Source organism: Topomyia yanbarensis, chromosome 2 (assembly GCF_030247195.1).
Source record: "Topomyia yanbarensis strain Yona2022 chromosome 2, ASM3024719v1, whole genome shotgun sequence".
Classification (NCBI taxonomy): domain Eukaryota; kingdom Metazoa; phylum Arthropoda; class Insecta; order Diptera; family Culicidae; genus Topomyia; species Topomyia yanbarensis.
The window spans coordinates 443768876-443794191 of NC_080671.1; the positions used below are offsets into that span (position 1 = coordinate 443768876).

Below are 25316 nucleotides of genomic sequence, written 5' to 3' on the forward strand. Positions count from 1 at the left end.
TAATGAGTGGAGTTAAGCGTAAGGTGCGAGCATACGGTTATGGCATTGAAGTTGAATGAAATAAATATGCCAAAAGCTTACTAACGGGTTATATTTTGTTGTCTGAAAGTTTGAAAAGGATCGGCCTACTATGTAATTTTCTTCTTTTTTTTAGATGCAAATTGAAGTGGGACGTTTTTTTTAGAGTTTGCGTTCGTTCTTCTGTATGTAAAATATATTGTACTAATCTAATAAAGACGTGATCTTTTTTCAATCATTAACAATAATACAACGAATCGTAACTTATCAAGAGAAGATCTTGGTCATAATTGTGTTGTTTCATTAATTGTTAATTCCAGCGAAAACAGAAAAACTGATTCCTAGTCCAAAGACAAAATATGAACTATTTCTTGATGTAAACCTTAAAAGTATTAACTCAAATTACTGAAAGCCTTCCAAAGTTCCAATTCAGCTCCATATTGACACGGGAATGCGAATAAAAGCAATTATGAGCAAATCTACCGATTTGACCTCATGCAAAAGTGGCCACACTGCAGACAGTTGCTGACAATCCGGATACTTCAAACTTTAACGATTGGAGCCATAAAACCAAACATTATAGCCGAAACTAAGTAGGCGAATTTAATTCAATCCATGGCGTCGCTATTGGTCACGCTGCACCAAAAGTCCGATATGCGGACCTCGAAACCCACTTAGATCCTTATCAAATCAGAACACAGCCGAAACAATGAGCCAAGGTGGCAAAAAACAATCTTTCATTCAGGTTTGCGTTTTATCGCCGCCGAACGTGTTCACGCAAACAATCAGCGAACGGTGCAACGAGAAACACCGCACCGCCGCGCGGAGACTGTTTTAATCAAGGTGGCGTAGGCGGGGACGTGCTGTCGAAGACAACGAACGTCACATGCACACAGCCAGTCGTTTATATAAATGACTTCCTTTCACACCTTCCGGTAACTAATTAGCTTCGGTAGCGACAACGTCGATGGGCAACAATGGAATTATTTTTCGGTTTGAATAAAGTATAACCGACCGGGTTTTTTTTTGTTTAATTTGTTCGAAAACATAAAGCAAATTCGATCCTTATCTTCTACAGTTGGGTGCGCCCGCTGCGTTGAAAAATTGGATAAACATGAAATTTGCATTTTGCACCGTGCTGAGTTGAAGCGTTAGGGTGTGCGAACACAGACACAGAAAAGTTCATATGTCTAAATTGGTTATGGAACAAAAACAAGCCATTTTTTTAGTTTATTTAAAACATCTATCTTGTGGAATGCATCTGTTTCATTTATACACAATTAATAAACAGGAAAACTGCCCCCATCTGGTTCAGTTTCCTAACACCGAACCTGATATTCACCACATTTTGATGTGACATCCATGACCCTATCACTCATCGCATCATCAGCGCTAATCGCCCTCGACATCATTTCAAATCACTTTGATCGTCGCGTAAATGTTGCAAATGATGCGCAGCATGCTTCTCTTCGGTGACGGAGAAAAATGAGAAAAAAAAAAACAACACTGTTAATACAAATCGCCGCAGCAACCCGCCCACGCCTACTTCTGCGCGAATCTAGGACCTACATGCACGCAGTAGTTACGTCCAACCAATAAAACAGCACTGCGGCGGCATTCGATCTTCAACGCCAACTCGGACGTACGCACACGAGTCCGTCAGCATCCTACAATCGGAGCGAAATTCATCCGAGTCTGGTGTGCCGCTAGTATACCTACACCCCCGCCATGACGATTGGTATAGATTCCATACTGATGTGTGGCAGTCTATCCGCTCAGAGTTGACCGGATGGGTTAGTGACAAATAAATCGTTTAGCGGTTTTTTTTTCTTTTTTTCTGCTGCTACCTTCGTCATAAGTAAATTGGTCGCTGCAGTGGTTGGAATGGCCACAGATGTTGTTTGGCAGCGTTGTTTGCTGGCAGAAGTCGACGGATTTGTGTTTGCCGCACAGCTTGGACAAGCTTGAAATGGATCAAATGACCTTTGCCCCATTTGGGGACCATGTTGTAGCTGACAGTCGCCTACTTGGATATCACCGTACTGCGGTGGACTGAGTCGGTGAAGATGTATCTCTACACTGAAAAAAATAGTTGAATGCTGTTGAAGCACGCCTTCTTTCATTAGTAGATTTCGTTCGGAAATTGCCCACTTAACTGCCCAACGAAGAGTCGGACTGTCCCAGAACATGGGACATGGTTTGCGACATTTCTCAACCGACAGCAACAGCTGTGCGTTGAAAGCGGCGAAAGGTATGTCGTGTGTGTATAGTTGTTTAGAATAAATTGGAACTGTCGCCCTCCTTGACGTGACGTGACAGGAGGTGTGGGTAAAGGTTTTCCAGGTCACGTTCGAATCAGTTGCTTTTAACCGAAACTGGAAGACAGCCGAACCTTAAATCCTAACCTTACTCTGATTCATTTACAGAAGATACAATTTCACTGCGTTGTGTATCATTGCTACCATTTTTTTTCTTGGAGCGATCCCACGCCTACATGCCAATCAATCTTCTCCATAGGCGACATGAAAAATAACTAAAGAAAACCGAAACATGCGTGATTGTCGGATTTCAGCTGTTTTTTTATTTATCCTAAAGAAACCGACGCTTTACTTGCTTTTATAGCACTGATTTTCTTTTATTTTCTGGCCCCAAAATAGTGTTTATTTTTCCACTCCTTCGTCACAGCGGTGATGGATGGCGAGACTTGGAAACACACTATCAAATATCGAACTGTCAATCATGGAGCTGGAGCAGAGACGATTGTTTGTATATTTTTGAATATTTTAGGCCTACTTAGACGAGCTAAATGTGTCAATTTTCTTTTAAATATCGAGTAATATTTATCATTCAAAGCATGGTCCATTTAGAATCCGGACACATAAAACTATGTACTTCACGGGATTAATTTGACGTACTTAATGTTTGATACTTTGGATAAGTATTAATCCAGCTTTTATCCGGCTTGTTCCCCATTCTATGGGTCGTTCTACTATTAAACCCTTCATGCTCAACATTTTCAATCAGTTATAACTTTTTGGTTAAATAAAATTTGAACCCAAAAGCAAGTAAGACTGATAACTGTGACTATTAGCTTTCATTTGAGCATTGTCATTTATTATAATTATTCGCAGAACTGAAGTTATTGCAATTGAATCCATTGAAGCAGTGCTACCAGGGATAGTTTCAGTTAACGTTGAAAAATGAAGTTTTGATATATCATCGTTGTCTCTTGAAATGTTTTTGAAAAACTGTTAAAACCTGTGAATTTAGACTTTTTTCGACTACATTTTTCATGCAATTGGACTGTTGTAAATATTTTGGGAGAATTGTATTGAGCGTTGGAAGGTAAAATTTGAGCAGTTTCTAGCACTGCTAGAGAGAAACCAATCTTGATCAACATAGGTTTCTCGTGTTTTATAGACCCCAACGATTTAAAGAAAAAATAAGATTTTTGCCCTATATACAGAGTGACAGGAAAAAAATGACCCCTATCGGCCCACCCCTGAGTCGATTCCTAGTCCCACCAGGAGTACTTGCACCAAATTTGAAGCAAATCGGACAAGTGTAGCTACCGGACCAACGTGCCTAAAGTTTGCATGAGATTTTTCAACAATTTACATGGAGAAACCTTACTAGCTCGCATTTTCGCCGCTAGGTGGAACTGTATGCATCGCATTATCACTTTAAGTAAAAACAAGAAAGATAATTTAATTGTCTACAACATTGTCAAAGACTGCTAGTCAATCCGACTTTTTTAAAAGAAGTTATTAAACTTTTAACGAAGTGATGTCTGAGCCAGTTTTGTATGGGGCCTAACAGTACATGGTTGTGTATCAGTACTCGATTCGTACGAACTAAACGTTTTTGTGAAATAATCATTAGGTTTAGCTAAATAGTATGTTCAGAAGAATTATAGTAAATAAAATGAGTCATGTTTTGATTAGAAAATTTTAGTTCCACATATTACCACATAAAGGGCGCCAACACTAACTTTTCAACGGATAGAGATAGAAATTTGGTGTCTTCTACAAAGTTATAGAACAGGTATTTTTCAGTATTTCTTCCGAACAGCTTGATACTCTATCTCTCTTCTATAAAAAGTTAGTTTTGGCACCCTCTATGCGGTCAAAGATGGAACTAAAATTTTCTAACCAAAACATAACTCGTATTATTTACTACAATTCTTCTAAACATTCTATTCACCTAAATCTTACCATTGTTTCACAAAAATGTATAGTTCGCGGGACTCGAGTACTGATACACAACCATGCGCTGCTAGGCCCCATGCAAAACTGACTCAGATATCACTTCGTTAAATGTTTAATAACATTTTTTAATAAAGCCGGATTGACTAGCAGTCTTCGACAAAATTATAGTCAATTAAATTATCTTTCTTATTTTCACTCACAGTGATAATACGATGCATACAGTGGCACCTAGTGGCGAAAATACGAAATAGTGGGTTTTCTCCATGTAAATTGTTGAAAAATCTCATACAAACTTCAGGCACGTTGGTCCGGTAGCTAGACTTGTCCGATTTGCTTCAAATTTGGTGCAAGTACTCCTGGTGGGACTAGGAATCGACTCAGAGGCCGATCGAGTTTTCAAAAATTCATCATTTTTATGGGCAGTCTAATATACACTAAAAAAAGTTGACTAAATCGTACAACTGGTTACGCACGTTTGTTAAAGCCGTGTGGTGTCCGGCGGGCTGAAATCTTTTTGCACTATTTCAACCAAGAATAGAACCTCTGGGAACTGCTCCCATGTCGTAAGAGGCGACTAACAACATGCTAGGAGTTCCTAGGCCGACGTTTTGCTCCGTACCGAAGACTTAATCTGGACGGACCTTAAGGTTTTCCATATTACCCTCTTTCCAGTCTGTATTTAGTGAATCACTGACATATACTCACCTTTTCTGATTCGCCTTTCTTGATTGTGTACCAACGTTTTAAGTTTCTTCTGGCGGTTGTATATTAGCCGTAAATGACGAAATCTAATTCTACACTAAGTAACAGAATATATTAATATACCGGCACTTCCACGCCAAGGTTTAACTTCCAAAGCTTTGGTTTAAAAACCGTTTTTAAAAAATGGAAACTTTCATGTAGGAAATTTATTGAATTGGCCTAAGATGGAACTGTCGAATTTCACAAAAAGCTTTTTATGTTGCAAGTGATCTGTAGTTGTGTTAAATTAGGTATTTTTCTATTATATTTGGAACCGTCTACCGACAAATCTACATTTACGAATACCTCCAAAAGTGACTCCTTGAGGTCTCATGAAGGCCTGACACTAGCTTTATGATACTTTTGCTTTTCTAAGCAGTAATAAAAATCTCAACATTCAAGAACTTCACTTTGTCAGAAAATGTAGGGCCATCGGAAGCTAAAACTTTGTAAAATCGCACTCCTGGTCCTTTTTTCAGTGCAGTACTCTACGTCACTCGTTCAAATTTGCACCGCTCTTATGGTAGTCGGTATTTGCTAGTATTACTGTTCTCCCATCCATTCTGGTAGTCAAACGGTGGGATAGCAAAATTCTTACAAGTTTCCTATCTCATGCCTCCACGCGAGTCTAAGTCTATTGATGACATTTGGTCCTTAGACCGCAGAATGAGAGGGTGCGAACAGAATGAGAGGGTGCGAACAGATCTAGTCGAGAAAACATTGCCGTAAAAATGAATAGTTGATCGGAAATTAGCCCCAATACGACTAATCTGACTAGTATCTATGAACACGGGTCAATACGTATTGAAAATTCGCCGCGTCTGTTTTTATGAACCTAATTTAAAGCTCCGTTATTGCTAACAAGCCCGTGCATCAGGTTAACAATCCTTTATATTTCCCTTGAGTGTTCGGTATTATCGCTCGTATACTTGTATTCCACAAACAATCCGATATGGAAATAAGAAATACTTTCCTTGATTTATAACATCTCTCGCTATTTTTGCCTGTATAATGTGTTATCACTCGGTAGTTTTCAAGCCAATAAATATATCGTAGAGAAGAAGTAGCGAATTCTGTCCAAATACTGTTGCAATAAATAGTGATCCGGCCCATTACGCGGATAAGATTAGCTTTTCTAGGCAATACTCCCACGGTCGGCCGTGTGGAGTTCAAATTGCTTTTGTTTAGGGAACATAGTATACTCTCGGTAGCCGGCTGCCCAGAGTTTAAAAATAACCAAAAACTAAACAAGATCATCTCTTTTTCGAGTGATCGTGCACTCGAAGACTAACTAAACAACTACCTAATAAAACATGCTTTACAGGTCGCATCGTTTGCTTGGAGCGAATCCTAGACCTGATACCCTTCCAAACCACCAACTCCGCGACACCTATGGAAGAGTCTGATGAATCGTCGTCCTTCCGTTAAGTAGGTGGAGCATCAACACTTCCCGTCTACCTTATCCTTTATCCTTCCCCGTGAACGATGGAGATGGGGGCGGCCGGCAATGATGGCTATCATGCTGTTGAGGTTTTAATATGGGTCGGATTGGTATGAATTCCTACTTACCACTTCCTAAGCAACTCTTATTAGATAATCAGCAGTCAAACATGATGAAGTCAGTGTGCAATCCGCCAAAATCATCGTCACAACGCAACGCAACGCAACGCAACGCAACTGGTTACGCACGTTTGTTACCCCAAGTGATTACCTGTGGTGGTTATATTCTTTCTCCCAGTGAACATGCACTCATGCGTGGTTTTCTTATTAAAACCCTCAATTTGAGAATTCCTCCAGGGGAGGAATGAGAACATGGCACAACATGGCGACAATTTGAAGAATACGTAGTTTATTATCTGTATGGTTCTTTGGTAGGCAGTCGAGCTAGTGTTCGTGTTTACTGTCGTGAAATAAGATTGGAGCAATCTCATTTGCTTGGTAGATACTGGGCAGTTTATCAAGCGGGAATTTTTAAGATTTTGCGTGGTGTGCAATCGGTATCCGTTCATTCAAGTATTACTGAGAATTAATGGGTTGACGAATCTGCTAGAACAGGTGCCGCTGCTGATGTCATTGGTTCAAAACCAGGCCTACCATTGTCGATTAGTTGGATAAAGCACGAGATTCAAATTTTGGGAAATATCCGAAAATACTAACTTTTTACCGGATATAAAATCGAAAATATCATTTTTTGAAACGCTTTCTCACTGCGATCTTTGTGAATCCAATTTTTTTTTCGAAAGTCGTTACTGGAGCTGTAGAGCTATGGTCTCGGCAGGGCTCCCCGTCAGCATCACTCACTACAATTGCAGACGAGACGGAAAATGTCACCCACTAAAACATTGCTTCAGGTTAATTACAGCGGGCCGTGATTCTGAATGTGATATTCATTGTACGGTGCAGATATGTGCGGGCGTATGGACTTCACTATCACGTATATCATCGCGAAGTGATCGAGCGTTTGTGCTTTAGACACATTGCACGCACTTGTATCGCTTACCTCAAGAAAATAAATCTGCTAATGTAAGTAAAAGTTGTTCTGAAATATGTTGGTATAGGTTTAGGGCTCCCAAATCATAGATATATTCTATTCTATTCTATTCTAACCCTTACACAGCCAGTATTGAAAAGCATCCTGGAAAACACTGCAGTTATTCTGTAGTGCTTTTCTTGTCAATATTAATATTTGAAGCATATTTTCATATGTCGCAAATATTAAAACGGCCAGGCCTACTGTGCAGAGTTGGGTTTGAAGATGTTTCAAAATTAGACGGCAATTAAATTATTCATTTAATGAATAAGTCAATTAACGAATTGTTTTGAATCTTAAAGGAGGAAGAAACGAGGACAACCGTACCGACCGTTTCTGTTTAAATGGGAAATAATAATAATAATAATCATAAAAATCGTTGGGAGTGACTTGGCTAAGAAGGTTAATGTCACTCCTTTGGTCCTTTGGGATGGGACAGAGGTATTTACACCTTGCCCTGGCTAATAAGCCTTGGTTAAAGCGCCTTTACTCGCTTTTAATTTGCGGCCGAGTAATCCGGATGTTTTTCCGAACTATTCTGGCTGCTGTTGAAAACTGGAAAATCTGACCAGCGACAATCGTATTTCTTTTATTTTAAGCAAGGGAATCACGTCGGAAGTATTGCGCATTATTCGTACAATGATGCGCTATAATACGCACTGTCTCCGACATGAGGGATTAGCACTAACCAAGCGAAAAAACGACTGTCGCTGGTCGGACACTCCAGCGCTCAACTGCCATAATAATACTAACGAACGAACCAACGAATTTTAGAAACAATCTTTTAGAAAATGGGAAATAAATCTGACTTACGCGTAATAAGATCATCCAGAATGCTGTTATCTGCATCTATCATGATGGCGACCTTGACTCCCACAAACAGAATATTCACGATTTTCTGGATTCCAGTTGTAGTATATGTTGCATTCAATCGAGCTCAGGAGATCTCTTCTCATGCCAGCCATCGCTTCAAACATTTACTTGAATGTTAAATACTCCGGAGTGAACGGCTTTGTCGGGTTCAACAATACCTGCAGGAGGTCACCGGAATGAACCAGTTCCGGGTTTGCCAGTTTTGAGAGGATTGCCTGAGGTTGGGCCGCTTGCGAGTGGTCTGTGGTCGTATCTCCTCGAACTCCGTCCGCTTTGGACACGAACTTCTAAATTCAAAATGGTTCTCTTCATCAGCTGAGTTGTTGAAGAGCAGCGAACGAAAAACTTTATTTTCTCAAAAACGTGTCAGGAGCGAAAAAAGCACCTTCGTCGTCAGAGGTTGCTGTGATCCATCCGTCAGGGCTCCCAAATCATAGATATATTGAAATTTTTTAAAAGAATTTTATGACGGTCGTCAATGAAAACCAGCAATACATTTATGACTCGTTTTGCCTTTCTCAATAGAAAGGTATTGCAATTGCTCAGAAAACCGACTTTTTAACGGAGGCCCGAGTGACATATACCATTCGATTCAGTTCGTCGAGTTCGGCAAATGTCTGTGCGTGTGTATGTATGTGTGTGTGTATATGCGTCTGTGTGTGTATAAGTGACCAAAAATGTCAGTAATTTTTCTAAGAGATGGCTGAAACGATTATGACAAACTTAGTCTCAAATGAAAGATACAACGTTCCCATAGGCTGCTATTGGATTTCTGATGGATCCAACTTGCGGTTCCGGAATTACAGGGTGGTGAGCACGATCACGCAGAAAATGTCGATTTTAATAAATTCTGCAATGAATGTATAAAGGTGAAAATTTTTCCAAAATATGACCACAACTGCTTCGATTTGTAGTATTAGGTCACTAACATCCATTCAAAGTCTTTTTGGCCACATTGGCCACCATCATCGGTTCTGGAAGCCCCGGCGGAAGTATCCAAATTCAGAATAACAGTCACACCGGTTTCTTGGAGATGGCGAAACCGATTCAACCAAACTTAGTCTCAAATGAAAGGTGTTGCGCCCCCGTAAATGGCTATTTAATTTCAACCCGATCCGACTTCCGGTTCCGGAGTTACAGGTTGTGGCGTGCGATCACATAGCAAATAGCGATTCAAACCGATACTCCGATGAAAGCAAAAAAGGTAAAAATTTCGCTAAAATGTCTCAACTTAAATTTGCTGTTCTAGGTCACCGACGGCCAAACAAACTTTCGTTGACTACATTGACCACCATAGACGGTTCCGGAAGTGCCCGGGAGAAGCGGCCATCTTTCAAAATTGAAGAACTCACATCAGTTTCCCGGAAATGGTTGGGCCGATTTTCACAAACTTAGTCCCAAATGATAGCTATAATATCCCCACAGATGTCTATAAAATCGCTTATATGGGTGCGGAAATATAGACTAAACCGTCCGGTCACATATGAAATTCCCAAAGAGCCGGAACTCAAAATTTTTTCAAATGGGGGACCCCATGAAATTTCAGAAATCGAATTCGTATTTTTGATGTCAAACATCTTTAAAATGCATGAAACGTCGAGATTTTATGTTCTCACGAAAAAATTTTTTTTATAAAAATTGATTTTTTGGGACTTTGCCGATTTCGCACCTTTTTTCAGTTCAATATTATCGTGGCTGTTTTTTTCTTTTACAAAATTTTAGAACTCGAATAATGATTTCTTTTCTTGCATATTTGTCATTGCATGTATAATAATAAAATGTAATATATGCATTTGAAAGCTTTTAATGAATATAAACAACGCAAACATTCTCGTGTTCATGATTGAGAAAGGCACAATTGCACCGCTAGGTGGATTAAAACAGGTTTTTTAAGATGACATTTACTCGGACCGTGTCCGGTAAGTAGTCCTGTCATGATGCTTGGCTCTTTTTTGTTTAGTCTAAGAAACTCCAGGCTTTTTTCTCGTTGGGTGAGATAAATTTCTTTGATTGTCGTAGTCGAGGTGTGGTACTCCAATTGTTCTCTATAGCTGTGATTTCCCACTTTTTCAATTCCATTTTGAGGGCACTCGATGAGACTCCACAGAATGGTTCTGGGCCGATAAAATTAGCGGAAGACCTTCTCCTTGCTTGCTCATCGGCTTTTTCATTCCCTGCAACTCCACAATGCCCTGGAACCCAGTATAAATTAACATGATTTTTCACTGTCAATTGTCGGAGTGCAAGAATACACTCCCATACTAGTTTTGAGCGACATATAGGAGCCCAAATGACGTTAGTGGCGACAAGGCTTGTATGAAGGACTACCGCGTCTAAATGTTTGCTTACAAAGTTGAGATCGACGGTGGGGTCTCCGATTCGAAATTGTGCTTGGATCTACTGAAGCACGAGGGCCAGTTTGATGGTCTTTTTGCTTTTTGAATGGAAATCGCACTGGATGGGACAAAATTGTGTGTCCCGTCAAACTCGTATCCGGTGAACTTGGTGTTTAATAATGTATTCTTCGACAAGATACGCCTGTCTGTTTGGCTGTTGTACCGAGAATCGTGAGGATGACTCTTGCATTGAGAAATCCTGAAAAATAGGTATGCCTATTATGATCTAGGGTCCTAGGAATCTAAAGCATTCCCTTTAAAGATGAGCTAAGTGCTTATTTTTAAGGAGAATTATGGCGGCATGACGTTTCTGGCTTGACAGATGAGTGTGTAGTTTTCTAGAATGGTGGTACACATTTCCATGTCCTCATACGGACAACCATTCCAAAGCATTGATTTTGATTAACCAGTTTCGAAGGCATATGTGATTCACATTATTCTAGTAACGAGTTTGCCTGCCACTAACATATCTTACCCATACTTGTACAATTAATGTCGGTTGAGTTGGGTTCACAGTGCGTCTTGAGACGACCAACCATCACCGAGGGGCAACACTATACACCACATCTCTCCGGCGATAGCGAGCAACATGCGCGATGAAATTATGATGTCCGATTATGCTAAAAAATTGCTTCGGTTCCGTTTTCGAAGCAATTAACATGTTCTACATTGAAAAGTTGGAATTTAATGTTTCGCGTTGCACTCGTCAGTGACTAACCAACAGTAGCAATTAGTTAGACGATGTATCAAAACTACACACCAAAAATAATGAAATTTAAACTATATGTAAATCAATACGAATGTAAACATACAACGATTGAATCAAAAATTTGATTGAAAATTACGTTAAAATCACTTGGAGCATCAAACAGCATACAATTTTACACTTTCGTTCGAATAATATTACATTTTACAGCAGTATTCGAGTAAAAATACATTGAAGCACATTGATTTTCCTTTTAAAGAAACTGTAATTTTCAATCCACGTGTAAAATTATAATAAAATTTTTTGAAAAAAGCACGACAAGTCGTGTGTGTTTGTGGTGGAACTTAATTTTACATTTATATTCATACACTATTTGAGTTAAAGGCATTTAAAGATAAACAGGTCAAATAGAGAAAAAGTTCAATAACTCTGTAACGGTTGTGATTTGTTGTGTAAAACGATTTTTTCTTCAGATATGATCCTCTATCACCCCTCGAGATTCTTAACCAAACACCATGTATATCGCCCGCATAAATATATAGCTAAATTGAATCTCCAGCTAAGTTACTTGAAATTAACCGTCATACAAGGTTGAAGAAGAAAAAATATTATTCATTGCTTTGACGTCAAAACTAGTTAGTGTTTTCATGAAAATTATGTAATTCATTGGAATCTGAAACATTCTAGAATAAACCTATGTGATAGAAATTCATCGTATGGAGAAAACGTCAAACACTAATTTTCAGATGATTTTTTAAAGTACTCAGCAAAGCTACTTCAAATCAACTGGTCTACAAAATTGCAAATTAAAGGTATTGTTTATTAATAAATAAAAAAAAATTCCTAAAGTGGGCCTACCTCTTAAAAAAATGAGATGCTAACCGATTCAGATACTTTATCAGGTTTAATGATGCTTTGCTAATGTCGTCTAAGCACGGAAACGAGAATCACTAAATGCTTTTTACCGCCTTTTTTTCTGTTTTGGGACCACTGTGCGACTGTCACTCAATAGTCACCTCATCTAAAATAGCTCTCGGGATACATTTTCGCGACTCGTGAGTGAAGTGATGGTGATAATAGCGCCCCAAATTACCATTGACAATCAAGATGAAAGCAAATGAATGCAAAACCTTGGTGATTACATTAAAAATGACTTTTAATCAAGCAAAAAAAAATTAAAGACGATGATTTTAATTTTGCTTTTGAATAGGCAAAAAAGTCACATTCGTTTTCAAGTGCTGTCGATAAAATATTCTAAGTTTTGTAATAAATAATTAGTTTCACTAATAAAACTGAATCCGGAGTTATAGTGTGTCATTGCACTGATTTTTCGTATTTGTCATGCACATAAAACTAAAGTGGTTAAAATGGAATTCTAAACGGGGTTCAACGGAAAATATTTCAAATCTCCGAAATTCATAAATAAAAAATACGGTTCTTTGGGCAAAGTTTCGTGGTTTGAACAGTACTAAAACTTTGCCAAAGAATCCGAAATCGATTGGAAAAGAGTTTTTTACGCGGTTTTTTTTAACTAACGCGGTTTTTGAAAACCACGTAAAATACCGCGTTATTTTAAAAATCCGCGTAAAAAAGAACTTCCGACTTCAGTGTAGTCGATATACTAACTAGACAAGGCTTAAGCTTAGAATTCATAGCATCTGAACCATTCTGTATAGTATCTAAATGTGTACTACAGATGGAAATTAGAAAAAAATGGGAGGCTTTTGTATACCTCTCCACGTTTGCCACGGGAAGGTGTTTTTGTTAGGATTGGACATCGAAATACCTTATTTAGCAGGCAATATGTACCTGTAGGAAGCGAAACGAAGATCACAAAACTGAATGTCTTCAAAAACATGTTTTGTCATTTTTGGATTAAAAACACGTTTTCCACTATTCTAAGAGCGAGTAGGAATGGTATGAGGCTGATTCGATGCATTTTCTCCCCACGGCCATGAGCCCATTAAAAACTGTGTAAATATCTGGTTTTCTTCTAATAAATGTACATGATATTCAATAGTATATTTACTATGCTGCAATAATTTTGTGCTCACAATTTTATACTATGTACTAGGACGAAGAACTATTGCCAACCCTACAACTCCTGGCTCAAAGCGCACTGTCAGCGATAAACTTTTTTAACGGTTGACCTCGGTACAGCATCGTCTAGAGATGCAGTAGTGTGATACCCGCGCGCAGCGCCTACTTCGAGAGCATCTATATCTGTACGCATAGAATGTGGAATGTGTTTCACTTTCAGCCAGCAATCTAGCGACTCTGTGCCGGCCGTATCGGACATGTGGGAGGCGGCCGATCGGCGTTTTTTTATGACAACCGCTGCATACCGGAGCAATTTTCTGGCGCGAGCTCGTGCCGACCGCACAGGTTAACCAGATTCAATCTTTTAATTAAACGGCAATTTGTTTCAATGTGGCTTTCAGCGGACGCGTCTTCAGGGGGTAGATAAATTGAAGATCTGCTTGCGATACGAAGACACCTATCGGTTTAGGTGGGTTCCGATACCGACATTGACCGTTGTTTGTTTATTGAAACTATATTGACGGAATCGGATGGGAGTCGTTTTTTTTCGCCATGGACATGGCCCAATGTTTGATGATTCAGATCAACATTTGCGCTGTGAAATAATAAATCTACACACTACCCCACCTCGAATTGATCGGTGGCCGGCCTGACCGCATGTTGAATGAAAAGTCGCAATTTTTATGACCATTTTTTCTTCTTCCCGCGTGTAATGCAAATATTTATTCGTAACGTTGCGTCCACAAACAATGACCGTTGGAAATGGAGGGGAACCTATAGCTGTGAGGTTTCTCGCGGGACCAATAAACCAAGTAGATAAACACGTATATCTTCATCCAAGTTGCCCGCGTGCAAACATTATTCATGCAGACACGCGAGTGCGAGATTTTTATCGAAGATTACCAACCCATTGCCTGCTACCTATCCGTGCTGTGTCCGGGGCTGATCCTGCACACATGCCGAGTGTTATGGGTTTTCCAGCGAATATGATCGAAACGTTTGTTTGGACAAAATTGGTGCTTGGTCTGGGTGTAGGGTGGCACTATGTCGCCATATTTCATTTTTGGTTTGTTCTTTTGACATTTTTTCAAGCCACCCTAAGCTGTCCAGCTATAAACCATCAAAAGTAACCAAAAGAAAAGACAATGGCTACTGCCACGAAAGGTAGGCTTTACTTTTTACTTTTTCATTTTTTTCGGATTCAGCGTACCGACAGAAGTCGATGGCCGCCAGCGTGTATGGCAGGGTCCGCACTAGACGCGTTGGCGTTTCGTATGGACGTTCGATGCACAGAAAACCGGCAGCGCCGGAAGTGAGGGCGTTTTGATTTGTGCGCCTTGAGGCACCTCCACACAGCCCTGCCGATCAATTTTTTCGTCTATCAGGTGAGGAGATCTTGATCGATCGATCGTTCGGCGTCTGTTATGGGCTTCCCCACGACGAACTGGCAGCGCTAATTGGAGCTGGTTTGTTGAATTTTAATTGTTACTAAACTGTTGTCGTGATCGTGGTGGTTGAAACGGGTTTTCTTTCGTGCCGCCGAGAAAGTTTCCAACCTGGGGCGAACTTCGGTAGCAATATTTTCAGACACATTGATTTGACTGTCTAAATTTGACATAAACATCTGAGAAAAGCACATGTATCCAACAAATACATTTTTTTATTCGACTTACAGAAAGATCCATGTTTGATACCCGATGCTGAGTGCCTTCAATAATTAATGTCTAACATATTTCACACAAACCGAACCGTACGGTGCCCGCTGTCCGGTTGTGTTAGTGCAAAATGCAGTTAATCTAGATAGCGGGAAAATGACGGGTATTTACCCGCGGCCCTGTCAATTAGCACGGCCAGTGCTATAATGTGGCTTAAATCCTCCATTTCCTGGGCGTGCGGGTTTTGTTTTACACTCTAAACTAGCCCTAAATTATGCGTTGACCGGGACGCGCCGGCCTGCGTCGGTCTGTGCTGAATTAAAATCATATTACGCTAATAGTAATAACAATAATAATATAAATGAAGAGGCAAGCCTTGTTGAGTCTCGCGCTGCGCGGGACTAGGGTTATAGTAAGAGTGCTTTGCGAAATGAGCAATAATTCGGGATGTTTATGAGACGGAGCGCTGCGAGAGTTGTGGGGCGGCGGGGAACTGGGGGTGGTGCGAGGATAAATGGTTCGCTGAGTGTAAAATTCAGTCTTTGTGTTGCAAATGGAAACCGGCCGACGCCGGTTTGAATGCAAATTAAATAAACTAGTTCAGCTGGAAGTGTTAACTGTTTAACACGATGCTGCTTTCCGATATCTGCACGGGTCGGAACAAAATACACACAGGTACACGAGGTGCATACGAATCTTGATTCGGGCTATCCGGTCGATTGAGTATCTTCAGATAGTTGGCCATTGGGAATGTCAGATGCAACTTCTACAACAGTGAATTTCATGTTTTTTAGGATAACAAGTTGAAATTTACCCGGCATGATTCATCATCTGTGGTAGTCTAATTCACCCCTGCGGTGAATTTAACACCGCACAGTAGGGCAGAATGCTACTTTCGGCGCTCAAAACCTCTAGCGCCCTGGGCATGTATCTTGAAGGAGATCGGTGTGTTCAGCAATGTATCTTAGATGAAAATAAGCATTATTTCGACAACTTTAGTTTTGATCTAGATAAGCAGAAACTGATCTAGATCAGCTCTATCTTTTGACGAGGGCGTCCTATCAAAAAGTTTTCTTTGGTAAAATTATTTGTTTTGATATTTTTAACATATGTACTAAAGACACCTATACTCTATAACCTATGTAGATGACGCTACATAACATTTAAAAAAAATACTCGAGAAAATGATTTTTTTTTTCATTAAAAAATATATAGATTTTTTTTGCCATATTTTCAAACATATATAATAATAGAAAAAATATGGCCCACAAATTTTTAAACAGTCCACAAAGCGGAAAATGGTGGTAGCTAAAATTTTGTTTGCGACTAGTTGAGACCTTGAACTTTATAACTACGAAGAGAAAAAAGTAGGACAAAGTGGGGCTTTTTTCTATAGACATATGAAATAAGGCAAAAATATATAATTCGCATGAAACAGTTCCTAGTTTGCTTTAAAAACCTTCCACGTTGTGTTAAAACGGTTTTCAAATTCCCTACTGCAGTGCCAAGACGAGATTTCCGTCGCTCTTCCTCTTGTTCTTCGGCAACTTTTAGAGCATTCTTTAATTACTACAAATAATCGCAAAACGGTAGTTGTTCGTTCTATTTCTGTACGAAACAGGGCCGCCTTAAGACCACTCGGGGCCCCTGGGCACTACTGCACGAAGGGGCCCTTATAGTTGAACAGAATTCTTCGTACTTCATTATGCGTTTAAGGCTCTTTTCGTTAACTATACGGTCGGTTACGTATAATTGGGTGAATATTACAACATCTATTATATGTCGTACGATGCCATTCTTAATTGATAGATGGGCGAACATTATTAATTTTTCAAATCTACCGTTGACTGAAGTATGACTTTTTGAAACATTAAGGGCCGATTTCTTCGCCCTCGCTTAACTTTTAAACCAGGATCACCAGTACGTTTAAGCCTGGCTTAAGCGTTAAGTGAGTGTGAAGAAATTGGCCCTAAATACTGACAAAACACGGGGACAATTCATATTTATCTATTTTGATTTTTCTTGGTTCATATTAAGTTCAGATTTTTAGGGTTTTTCACTCTTAATGCTATCTTCGAAAATATTGCACCATTAGTCTTTCTCAGAATCACGCTGAATAACCATGTTTAGTTGAAATACAGTTTACCGTGTAATATTCATATTCTGTAAATGTAATAATGTGCAAGTGTAAATGTAAAGTTTGAGAAATTCCTTGAGTTTTCTTTTTCATAGTCAGAAAATTTAGCCTAGCAAGTTTTATAAAAGTCAGCAGGTACATTGCATGTATTCTAAAGGATCAAAGCAAACAAGGTCAGAAATATCACAATCGGACTTATGACCCAGGGCAAAGAGCTTACCACAAAGCATGCCTCAACAAACGTCGGCTACCTCTGTTAGACATCTTCGGTGTTTTGGCGTGATTTTGCATCGTGCCGTTAAGCAAAATCCAAATTGTATAAAATCATCGAAATAATTTTGGTGCCCAAAGACTGCACTACACCGACAACCTAACTCTACAGATCCAGCAGGACAACTTTCGAAAAAAAAGACTGCAATACAGCAAACTGTCCGGAACTTCAGTAAATCGAAGGATTATGAGCAATAACGAAGCAGCAGCTAAAAATCCGATTTTGCTAAAAATGAATTGAAAATTTAATGAAATTTTAAAATAGCTGAGAGAGAAGCTACTGATACTACTGTGTAAAAGTTTATGAGAACAATTCAAAACTATTATTTAATATTGTATATCACAAACTGAATCTTTTTCTTAATTTGGATAACGAATTAATTTTTGGCCACGATTTCTAAGTAGTCGATGACAACCTTTGGTTGTAAAACTAAAAAATATCTAATATACTAAGACTACACACGATATAAACTCCATCAATACCACTCAGTTTGACGTGTTTTACTTCGGACTGAGCTTACTGAAATCAGAAGTGCACGTATCGAGGAATCGTTTGTCTGTGTCGTTTGACCATGCATTATAATAGGGCTGACATAACACTACGGAAACCAAGTTACAATATGCCAATAAAATTCAACTGTTAAAATTATATATTCGTTACGAGTTTAACACGAAGATTTCTTTAAACTCTTCAGAAAAGCCATATTTTGTATTTCAATGTTCACTACGCGAACAGAAGTCTTTGAAACCAATCAATGCTGTGCTGGCGAATCGCTTTCAGATGATTTAGAATCAGAATGATCTTTTTTCCAGTTTCACATTTCTTGCTGCAGTGTAAGGAATAACGATTTTTTTATTGGTCGAGCATACGTCGCCGCGACTCTAGTTTACCTTTGCGTTTGATATTAATCTGGCTCAACCGAAACTGAACTCAGCAGCTGAATCCAAGAATGCTCATCGAAATATTTTTTGAAAAAGATAAAAAGATGGCCTGGGCCCAGTGTGCCCATGCGTAAAGACGGTACTGTGTACGAATTGGCAGGTTCGACTAGAGACGCGATAGGACTGAAACAGTTAAGGAACTTATAGTGAACTACTATTTTAAAATTTGGATCAAAATCGATTGCAGCTGCGATTAAAAATCTTCACTCATCATGAATCCAGTGGACCCACACTCGGAGATTGTCTGAAGATTCAGTACCTCCAACAGCTGACCCTAAGTACATTTAGCAAAACTAGTGTTCTTCGTACTTGAATCACCGCTAGGCTATACAGGGATTTGGACTGGTGGCTAGCTTAAACTACGAAAAGCAGTGATTCTTCTAACCAAAGGAGTTTCGAAGTACTTCGGTGTTTCGTAAAGGTATGCACGTTGCTTTTTCGACACCAGTAACAACATTGTCGAAGAAAATTAGTTACCACTTTGCGTAACATTTTTCTTTGTTTAGATTTATTCGGCTGCATTCAGGCTTGCTTTGATGATTTTGTTTTTTTTTCAGTACACTCACAACAGACACATTGAACTAGAACGCCATCAAGCGGTGAGTGAGTTCCAATCTGAAGGGACTGGAGTCATTCATTTTAAAAGCCTAAAATGAGACACATTTTTGCTAAATTTTCTTCCTGCGATTCATGTCTTTATTATTTTTCTTTGATTGAATGGCGACGAAATGTCCGCCACATTTTTTTTTGGGTTCAGTTTTCAAAAAGTTTACTAAAATCGGTTGTCAGCACTAAAATATGGTACTTAAGTTGTGAGACTTAAGATTTATTGTGGCAAATTTAGAATTCTCTATAACCCTTTCGGAACGGGTTTGACGAGTAGATGTCATAGATTGAGTTTTGGCACCATTTTGAAAGCCAAGATGGCGACATTCGATTTAGCAGAAATCTCTATATCGTAATCCTTAGGAATATTTTCGACACGATTTTATGGATCGATGCCAAAAATTGATGTCTGATGCCATTTTGAAATCCAAGATGGAAACATCTCTATTCTAAAAGCGACCTGATTGAAAGTTTTTAGTTTTGTCAACAGTAAAAATAAGTCATATCAATTATGACGGATTTTTTACTATAGCTACTGAATATTATCGCCGAGTATTGTTCGCAGCACCTTACGTTCGAAGACACCGAACGCTCTACGATCAACTTCCTTTAACGTCCACGTTTCATGGCCGTACAAGGCAACCGGAACTATCAATGTCTTGTACAACGCGAATTTTGTCTTCGTCTGCAAACTACGGGACTTCAGCTGGCTACGAAATCCGTAAAAAGCCCTATTTGCAGCTGCAAGGCGTCTTTTAACCTCGCGGGTAACATCATTATCGTACGTCACTAGAGTTCCAAGGTACACAAATTCTTCCACTACTTTAAATTTATCACCACCAAACACCACTTCACCACCAACATCACTATTGGACCCACGTATTCTTCTAGCTATCATGTACTTCGTCTTGCTGGTGTTGATTGTGAGACCAATTCTTGCTGTCTCTCTTTTAAAAGGCACGAATGCCTCTTCCACGGCTCGGCGGTCGATTCCAATGATATCAATATCGTCCGCAAATCCTAGGAGCATATGCGACCGAGTGACGATGGTACCGTTCCTTTGCACGCCCGCTCTTCTGATGGCACCTTCAAGAGCAATGTTGAACAGCAAGTTTGACAGCGCATCACCCTGCTTCAATCCGTCTATGGTTACGAAAGACGTCGAAATCTCATCCGTAACCCGAATACTTGATTTCGATCCATCCAGCGTTGCACGAATCAGCCTAATCAGTTTCGTCGGAAAACCATGTTCTACCATTATCTGCCATAACTCGTTTCTTTTCACTGAATCGTACGCCGCTTTGAAATCAATAAACAGATGGTGTGTCTGCAAGTTGTATTTCCGGAATTTATCGCCGTATTCGCCGACGAAAGACTCCTCCAACGGCCTCAATCTGTTGAACAGAATACGTGACATAATTTTGTACGCCGAATTGAGGAGCGATATTCCTCGATAATTGGCGCACTCCAGTCTGTGTCCTTTTTTGTATAAGGGACAAATGAGGCCCTCTAGCTAGTCAGCAGGTAGTTTTTCTTCTTCCCATACTTTCAAAAGAGTATTCACACTTATCCGGGACAGTGCCGTGTACCGGCACTGAAACGGATCGGATAGGTGTTAAATATTATTAACTCGTATATCAGTTTGACATGGCCTTCTTCACTTTTCCTGGTTTTTGTTGCTAGCCACGGTTCTGTTTTTCATTCAAAGCAGAGTTTATAAAAAGAGGCGTGTCAAGAAAGTAAGAGTATTAGTTGCTTTTTAAGTACTGACAAACGGAGGACGAAAGAAGTATACCAACGCCACCAAGACGCTTCTGGGCTGATTCGATGGTGATATTTTAACCTCCCTTCCCATTATTTTCCCCTGAATTGACGACTTACGCAGAACCATCTTAAAACCATTCAGTGCGTCTGGGCACCATTGAACCCAATATTGAACAGCTGTAAGTAGCAGTGTGCTGGCGGAAATCACCGGTAATACGATTTACATAGTTACAGGACGCTGTTTGAGGTAAACGGTTTAGAGCAGTACACGTCGATAAAATTTCGTTGCGTAAGCTACACCCATATTCGATTCGTTGATAACAAGGTAATGGAAAGTGATTGCTAGCTTTAATACTGTTATTTGGTCGGTGCTAAGTCAGACCGGACTAAGTCGCAAAACATCAAAAAATGAGATAATGATAGCACTGGATAAGTAATTTCTTCAGGTACATTATACTCTTGCCAGATTTTAAATATGTAACAAAAAACAAAAATTATGACAAAAAAATAATTTCCAATTATAACGTTAAGGATGCAGGGATTCAAACTTTAAACTCGTTTTTCTCGAAATCAATATATTGTCCCTTAGTCCGGTCTGACTTAACACCGACCATTTAGAATCACGTAAAAGTTTCAGCAAAATGCGCCTTTTACTTTACTGCAAGAAGACGCTACTGACCTTACGACTACCAGCGTTTCACTTCCTTGAAGAACCAAAATATTGAAAAAAAGAATTCAACCGACGATGAGGCGGGCCATGAAGTTCTGAAGTGGAAAGAAAAATAGCCGGTGAATTATTTAAAGAGGGCCCTAAACAGCTTGTGACATAGCTCACAGCTTGCACACAATTGAATTTCGGCAATGTGGAAAAATCATTAACATATTTACAACAAAAGCATGTAATTTGAACCTGAAGATTTTTTTGTTAATTAGAACAATTGAGTACTCTTACATTCTAGACGTACTTCGAAGTAGAGGTAGCGAGCCACAGGCGACCCTGATTTCAATCCAAAATGAAATATGGCAGTTGGCCACTAGGAGGATAAAAACAACCTATAATCTCTCTTCGGACTATATCAACCGAGATGTCGTATGGCATCTGGGTTAAAATATCTCAGCCAAGAATTGATCCACTTTGTTGCTATTCCCATATTGTAGTAGTTTAGAAAGAGTAAGTAAAAGTTTTGCTGGATGATCAAAAACAGGAAGGTTAAGCCGGGTATCGTGGCTTTCAACAAAAATAAAATAACAAATCCACGTGAAATGCCCCGTGCTTGCATACTTGTAAATTGTGCTACTGATGCATGATTTATATCCGCCCAACCCAATTCGTGATGTTTTGCCTTTCTCAATAGAAAGGTATTGCAATTGCTCTGATAACCGACCAGCAAATGTCTGTGTGTATGTATGTGTGTGTGTATGTATGTGCGTCTGTGTGCGTATGTGACCAAAAATGTCACTCATTTTTTTCAGAGATGCCTGAACCGATTTTGACAAACTTAGTCTCAAATGAAAGGTACAACGTTCCCATAGGCTGTCATGTCATGCACACAAAATGCCGCATAATGAATCATTGCCTTTTGATGACTTTAAATGGGTTTTGTTACACTGTAGTCGAAATGTTTTTACGCTCATTATCGGTCGTGAAACACTTTATTTTGGGCCGCTCAGATAGGAATTTGGAATGTTTCAAATTGATAAAAAAAAAAAAGCTTAGGTAGTACGTATCTGCATAACTAATTCCAAAATAGTCTAACATTTCTACAATTTGGAAGTACAAGCGAACAAAATCTAACTCTCTGCTCTGACAGTATTATGCATCAGATGGTTAATTAGCTCATATCTAACGAGTTTAAACAAAAACCTGGCGCCATATTAGGCAACTAATTCAAATCGACTGTTTCATACAAGCTCGCATACAATAAACCTTTCGTTTCTGAGATGCGCTATGTCACCCCCCCCCCTCCTCTTCCTTAATACCTTCCCACGGGATTACGGGATTGATTGACCAATTCGAAAATGGCCATAAAAAGTGTACCTGGCATACAAAACAGAAGCAATTTCGAGTACAGAGTAAATAAACATTTCATTTGGTTTATTTTAGGAGCCGTAAACAGAGGCGCATTACTTCTATAGCGAAATTTGGAAAAAAAAATCTAAAATCAAAATCTACAGAAATACAAGTTCCAGTTATAATAACACTACGGAGAATACATCGAAGATTTTGAATTTCTAGGACATGGATTCGAGAATACAACTCGCAAACGCAACTTCTGTTTGTGAATTTCAATGCAGTGTACGATTCAGTCAAACGAAACTAACTGTTCCAGATAATGCTAGAACATAGCATACCGACAAAATTAGTCAAGCTGAATCTTATGACAAATAATAGGTCAAAACAAGTAGAATCGCAGGATAAACATTAGACTCGATTGTGACGTCAGATTGATTGAAACAAGACGACGATTTCTTTAATTTATTATTGGGTTAACGGGTGCAATGCGAAGATCTGATGTGCAAGCGAATATGGCGAGGCCTCACATGCTTCACGACTTTGCGGATGATGTCAACATCGCTTGCGTCGATGTCAGAGTAGTTGAAGAGTGGTTTTTCTTTTCAAAAGAAAAGCTGTGTGATTCGAACTGATTCTAAACACAAGAAGCTCAGCATTTTGGTTCCAAGATGAAATTGGGTGGGCTACTAGATTGTTGAGAACTTCATATGACTTTCACTACTAGTTACGAGGGAAAACGTAGATATCTACGAGGTAAAATGGCATGTTGCGAGTACCTATAGAGTTTACTACATTTTGCGTATTCAGCTCTGATAAAGCTGATAAAACATGGCTGACTACCTTAGACTGGGCAAGTAGTATGAATTCAGAAATAGAAACTAGGTACAGTTATATTCAGTGGAAAACAATAGAGAAAAATGCATGTACGGCGGACGCATAAAGAGATTATAGAGTAGCGGCCCAAGATCGAGGACCAACCAGGAAACCTGCAATATCTTCGTTATTGATTCGCATCGGGATCGTTGTACCATTGTTATGATAATGAGGACAAGGATTCGTACATTAACTCTATAATACAATTTAGAACCCAGGAAGTTCTGTAAACCAGCTATGCTACATTGGAGATGGAGGACGAAACGTGCAGATGTTTTTTAAATCACGAACTGTGACAGAAGCTTGGAGAATCATCGTTCTCACAGTGAAACTAGGCTGGTAACGATGGATTGGGAATGTCGTCAGAATACCGGACGACAAAAGAATAAAGGAAATCCATACCTGGCAACGAATAATCAACCGAAGCCAAGAGCAAAGAACTTCGGGGCTTTAGTCTAAATGAAAAGATGAATAATTAACACATTTGAATTGTTTTGAACACAAAAACCTTAGATATGTTTACATTCTTTTGCGAATCGACTTTTTAATCTATTAATAAATCGTGGAAGCTTGGGTATCTGAAGTTATTGAGTGAAATTAATGCATACATCATGATTCCGATGCATCCTTGAGTCCTATATTGCAAGTTCACTTGAAATCCACAATCTCAAAATTGTTAAAACTATGCGTTGATGTTTATTCAAGACCAGAATTCGTAAGATATTTAACTTGTCAATTTCTGAACCCGTCCAAATATCGAAATATAAGTTCCTAAGCTCTGAATTTCTGAATCTCGAATCCCTGCGGTTCAGAAACGTAAAACAGAAACATATGAGTGAAGCAACGACATTTTAACAGAAGACAAAATTGAACTTTCTCGTACATCAAAATGAAAAGGTTAGTAGATTCATTATTCACTACGGAATTATGATTATCTAGTCTTATTCCCTGAATCCTCAATTCTTTACAAAAAAAGTTATATCCTAGCAGCTCAAAATATTACGCACGTTGTTATACTGTCGAAGTTTCTACTGCCACTAAATCCAGTTGTTTTGTACTATTTCCGCAAAACCACGAAATTTTCCTAAACTACACTAAACTCACTCTTACGCAAAATTGAAAACATGTACGACAAGAGCGATTTCCAAAACAAGATACCAAAGGTGTGATGGATGATAAAACTGATAATAACACATTGTGGCGATAGCGAACTGTTACGTCATCGTTTCTTCCGGCACATCAATCGGGTGGTCAGTCAGATGGGTAGGATGATTTCGTTGGTATATTGTTTATTTGTTATCCAGCACAGTAGTTTTTTTTATCGTTTCACAAGTCGGATACGTAAAGAATACTTACATAAACGTTATACAAACTAATGTTCATCAAACCTGTCAAAATACAATACTTTCTAACGCGATCAATCGATTCCCCGCCGGTATTTACGTTCCCACTGCTCTGTGTCAGTGATTTATTCACCCCACAATTTGTCACTGTCCGATCGTTTCTTGTTTCTCACTTATGAGCCACTTTTTCTAACTAGATG

At 39.2% G+C, this 25316-nt stretch overlaps 1 protein-coding gene across 2 annotated transcripts in view; it reads right to left on the minus strand.

The window, feature by feature from the left end:
- The window catches only part of LOC131685675 (activating transcription factor 3), a 238641-nt gene that overhangs the window by 212068 nt on the left and 1257 nt on the right, over nucleotides 1-25316 (minus strand). The window lies entirely within an intron of this gene.